Raw genomic sequence first — 6,004 nt, forward strand, 5'->3', positions numbered from 1 at the left:
TGAGAAGTGGATGCTGGTTCATAATTTCTATAATGGGTTGGTTGGTAACACTAGAACCCTGATAGATGCAGCAGCTGGTGGAGCCTTTATGAGAAAGAGTGCTAATAAGGCTTATGATCTATTGGAGGAGATGGCTCTAAACAATCAGCAGTGGCCAACTGAAAGGAGTCAAACTAAGAAGGTAGCTGGTGTGCTAGAGGTGGATGCCATTACAAAGCTGACAGCTCAGGTTGAGGCCATAACAAAGCTGATCGCAGTGCAAGCCAAACAAGCTCAAGTGGTTTGTGAGATATGTGGAGGTCCCCATCACTTTTCTGAGTGTCAGGCAGATGTGGATGATTTGCCAATGGATCAAGCAAAAGCCATTGGAAACTATTCCCAAAACAATAATTATGGGCACAACCAACAGGGGTTCTACCAGCAGAGAAACCAGCCCCAACAAAACCAACAACAGCTGCGACAACAAAGTTCTAGTGGAGGCTCCACTATCCAAGCTGATTTATTGCTCCAATTCATGATGGAAACTAGAGCCTCTATTAAAACTCTAGAAACTCAAATGGAACAATTGGCTACTCAAGTGGAAAAACAAGCTCAAGGAAATTCGCCTAGCACTAATGATGCAAAAGGAAAAGAGCAATGTAAAGCAATTTCCTTAAGGACTGGAAATAAATATGATGGGCCTGAGATGATACAACTAGTGGATGAAGAGATTAAAGTTCAAACAACACCAACTCAAGCATCGTCAGATAAGAAGATTACTGATAGTCCAGCACCACCACAGCAGTCTCCACCAATCAGTATTGATCATCATGTGAAAATACCCTATCCTCAGAGACTCCGAAAGACCAATCTAGACAAGCAGTTCACAAAATTTCTAGAGGTCTTTAAAAGACTACACATCAACATTCCTTTTGCTGAAGCCTTGGAACAAATGCCCTGTTATGTGAAGTTCATGAAGGAGATATTGTCTAAGAAGAGAAAATTGGAGGACTATGAAATAGTGGCATTAACTGAGGAGTGTAGCGCCATTTTGCAAAAGAAACTACCGCCCAAGCTTAAAGATCCGGGTAGTTTCAATATTCCATGCTCTATAGGGGGTTCGGTGGAAACTAAAGCTCTATGTGATCTGGGAGCAAGCATTAATCTAATGCCCTTGTCTGTCTTCAAAAGGCTAGGATTGGGAAAAGCAAAGCCCACAACAGTGACTTTACAACTAGCCGATCGTTCTTTGACTCATCCTCGTGGGATAATTGAAGATGTACTGGTGAAGGTTGGTAAGTTTATCTTCCCTGCTGATTTCCTAATTCTTGATATGGAGGAAGATTCAACTATTCCCATTATTTTGGGAAGACCATTCTTAGCCACAGGCCGAGCATTAATAGATGTTCAAAAGGGAGAGTTAAAGTTGAGAGTGCAAGATGAAGAGGTCAATTTTAATGTTTTTGCCCCAACCGACATTCCTACCTGTTGCAAGATTGAGATGGTGAAGGGTTCTTTTGTTAAAGCTGATAAGAAGAAAGCAAAGCCTAAAGAGCGACTTCGAACGATTCGGCGTCATTGGAAAAGATTGATGTGTGGTAGTTCTGAAGGTGAGCTTACTCTTGTGCGAAACTCTGAAATCAACACGATTGGTGGTAAATTTTCTTCATTTAGTACGAGGGCTCTTTTGGATGAAAAGGGTCCGCCCAACCCCTTCTGATGGGGGTTCAGGTAAGTCCTCCTCACCTTGAGTATAATAGCACATTGGGGACAATGTCATATTTAGTTTGGGGGGAGAGACTTAAAATTTTTAAATTCTGCACTTTAATTTCTGCATTTTAATTATCTGTTTTAGTTTTTTTTGTTTTAGTTAAGGAATGGCAATAAGCTTGACGGTAGTTGTATACTGCTGATTAGTGTGATGTGATCTGAAATTGTAAAATAACTGTGTGCTTGATTCTGCTAACTCTTTGGATTAGTTTGGATGCTTAGAAACCTGTGTTTATCTGCAAATACTCAATCTGTGAAAATTGTTATAATTGTTTTACGATGGTTTGTGGTAAGATTGACAGGATAGCTTAGAACTTGCATGTTTATTCTTTTGAGACGAAATCCTTGATAGTGTTCAATTGGAATATGACTTAGGCATTTGTTGGATAGTTTGAGCCTTTCAAGCCTACCGTAATAATGTGTATCCCTAGTTAACCTTTTGAGCCTAAACCCGTTATGTTTTTCACCCATCGATTTGAAAAATTGCAACCACACTATTAATTTTTCTTCACCATGTTATCCATGATATCATAAGCTACATAATTAGTTTAGGGGAGGAGTAACATTTAGTGTGAGGAAATAGTGAGAGGGAGAAAAACTTGTAAGATTGAGAAGAGCAAAAAAAAAATTGTGTAATTCAATGTCACTGAAAAAAAAAATGGAATATGAAAAAAAAAACACAATAAAAAGTAAAAATATGTGTGAAAAAAAAAAATTCAGTGATGTTGAAAAATAATAGAGATGTCTTCTATCAATCTTGGTAAATTCAGGGAATATTATGAGATCTTAGAAAAAGAAAAGTAAGAAGCTTGTGGGTTCTGTTTGTGTGCTTATGATATCTTTAGCCAAAATTGTCTTTTGCCTATCCCTGAATATCTGAGCCATATTACCTAAAGCCTTGAAAAGACCTAACGATTCCAAAGAATACTGTCAACATTAGTGGAGAAAGGTAAGCATGCAAGCTTATGAGTTATCAGGCTGTGGAACTGTTGGAAAGAGTAAAACTTTTATAACAATGTTTCACATTTGAATAAATTCTTGCAGTTGTACATAGTGTTATAAATTGAGCATCTGAGTTAATTGTTAGAGTTAGTAGGATCGAAATTCTAGTTTATGCAAGGAAGAAAACAGAGCATGAGTCAGCAGCGTAGTGATTATCTGACAGCGTAGTTAGTTTTTTTTTTACCTTACTCGGGGGCGAGTAAGAATATAGTTTGGGGGAATTTGTTAGGCTAAAATTAGTCTAAGTTTCGGGTCATATTTTCGGTTAGTTTTCACTCTTTGTTTCTAGTTTTAGGGCTATATTACGCTTGATTCTTTGGTTTCAGGTCCTCGGGAATTTAAAGAAAGTATGTTCAAGAATTGAGGAAAAGTTGTGAAAGAATCGAGAAGAAAATCCAAGATTGGTGTCGCTGCCTGTTCCAGTCGCGACGGGGAATTTGCCAGTCGCGACGGGAACTGGCAGAGAGATTTTCAAGGAGTCAAAGTTTACTCCCGTCACGACGGGAACTGGCAGAGAGGATCTTGAAGTTTCAAAGTTTAATCCCGTCGCGACGGGAGCTTTGCCAGTCGCGACGGGGACCCCAGTGACGGGATTTTTGGGCAGTTTCGTAATTTCACGAATTTTTAAGTTGAGACTTGGTTTAAATAGTGAGAGTTCGTGAAAATTAGGGATTATTCAGACTTAGAACCCTAGAAACAAAGGAGGAGGCTAGAAGAGCGGCTTGTGGCGACCCGGATCAATTGCTTCAACTAGTTCTTTCTCTTCTCTTTAATTTTTCTATGCTATTTTCTGTTTCAATGTTAATTATGGATTTGATTATGGATGTTTTGAACTAAACTCCTATTTAGGGAGAATGATGAATGTTGTTTAAGTTTTTCCTAGTTAATGAATAATTGCCATTCCTCCATCTTGATTGTGAACACTATTCATATTTGTGTTTAATTTCCATGTGCAAGATTGATCACCTTTTACATGTTTTATGATCTCAATTCGAAATCTGAAAAGTGAGAATTGAGAATGCTAAAATTGGATAGTCTAGGTTTTGATGTAAAACGAAAGTATTTACATAGCCTTTGTGACATTTAGATTATTGCTTAATGCTGATTTCATGTTAGTTTAATTAAGAGATTAATTAGAGAGCTTGAGATTTAGAACCTAGAAGATCTGAAAAGAGCTAGGTTAATTTATAATCTGTCATTCACTTCAAGAGAAGGATAGCAATTAGACATTAACATTGGTAACTTAACAACAGGATTCGTCTCCCTATTCTCTCATCTTGATTAATATTCACTTGTTCCTTTAAGTTTCTTGAATTTCTTTCTTCCTTTTTCAATCATAAATACTTTTGATTTGCCAAATAGAATTATAAGTATAGTTTAGTAGTAATTAATCCAATTCCCTGTGGTTCGACCTCACTTGCGTGAGTATACTACTTGATTGCGTGCACTTGCGTAGTAATTAATAATTTTCGCAACAGCCGACTAGACTAGACCCAAACCCTTCACACACACACGCCTCGCGTAACTCGCGAGGTATCGCGAAAGTGAACATCCTCTGCTTGTAGCTAGCTCTGTGGTCGTTGGGATCAGTCGTTCCATCATACATTTTCATTAATGGGAACACAAACTTCTTCGGCATTTCGACCAAGGCGATGACATCTACAAAGGGTGATCTGCAAAGCTGCTAGGTAGGCTCTTTTTGATTGGAGTTGGCACCCCTGGGATTCTTTGGATCATGGCCTCCATGCCTTCCAGTTTTCGTGCAATTATTTGTTCAATCAACTCCTCTTGGGTAGGGAACATTCACTCCTGCATTCACAATAAAAGGTGTTAAATCAAGTATTGCATTATTTGCTCTAGTAAGGGATTGTTGGTTTAGAGAGCTTTCGGGGGCAGTCAGGTTGTTCAAGTTGACTACTAGAGGGATGGCTGATGAATTGACTGCTGGAGGAATGGCTGATGAATTGACTGCTGAACCCATATTCTGATTGACTGTGGTTGTTTGTTGTCTGACCGTGACGTTAGTTACCCCTGTTGTTGATGGTTGTCTAATCACTTGGCTTGATCTTCCTATTGGGGTATCGTCAAGTGATTGCATTGGATCAATTGGAACTTGGAATCTTCTTCAACTATTGTCAGTTGTTGCCATCAAAGCAGTCAACGACTCAAACTGGACCTTTAGTGCGACATTCTCCTTCTTGAACGATGCATTTTTCTCTTCCACTGCTTGAGTGCGCTCCAAGTTTTCTTTCATTTGAGCCGTGAGAATGGCGAGAGTTGTTGACGAAAGCTAGTCTGTTCCTCATTGATCTCTCCTTCCTCCATGTGTTCCACCATTGCTCTGGTGTGGGTTGACTGAATGATAAAGGTCGAAATACTTTGCTCGATTGCAGCTTGTCAGGGCCTCAAGGTGGGTGCCAAATTATAGATGCTAAAATCCACAACCAATCGAAGATGATCGTACGTGGGCATCGACAACCTGTAGAACAAAGAAGAGAGTAACCGAAAAACCTTGGGACACCGGGATGGTTCCGACCGAAGGGACTGCGACAGTCAAGTCAGCAAGATTGTTAACAATGTAATAAAAAAGATGAGAATAAATGATCGAACTAAGTTACCACCTATCTTGACTGTAGAAATAAGTATGTATTTCTTTTAGAGAGAATGAGATTGAACGATAAGTAAGAAGTATTGAGATGACTGAAATTTGATGTGCCTCTCTCAGTAACTGAGAGTGACTCTTATAGGCGTCCTTGGAAGGACGTTACTCATGACCGCCCACCCTCCTTTAGAAGCGCTCTTCCCCACTTGATTAGGGAGATCGTTATTTGCGGGGTTAGTTTGACTGACCACTTCGAAGGCTGTTAGATGAGTGATAAGACTCGGTCTCGTATTTGGGTCGGATCATTGTGAGCTCAATGACGGGTCATGGTAATGTTAATGTCTGACTTGACTGTTTTGTTTTGGGCCTGTTGGGTTTAGTGTTGTGACCGTACCATCATAATTAGTCAAATAGTCCAACCCAATTTTATTTGAGCATTATTTGGAAACATCGCATGTGATATTGAACATGGGCCCAATTTTGACCTCTACAATTATCATAATATTATTATTATATATATATTTTTTATTTTTATCCGTTTAGTTCGTCAATTTTTTTTAGTTTATCTAATAATTATATTTTTCTATTTATATCTATTTACTTTATTTAATTAAACAATTTTTTCGTCAAACTAATTATTATAAATTTAAA

Source organism: Cannabis sativa, chromosome 6 (genome assembly GCF_029168945.1).
Source record: "Cannabis sativa cultivar Pink pepper isolate KNU-18-1 chromosome 6, ASM2916894v1, whole genome shotgun sequence".
Classification (NCBI taxonomy): Eukaryota; Viridiplantae; Streptophyta; class Magnoliopsida; order Rosales; family Cannabaceae; genus Cannabis; species Cannabis sativa.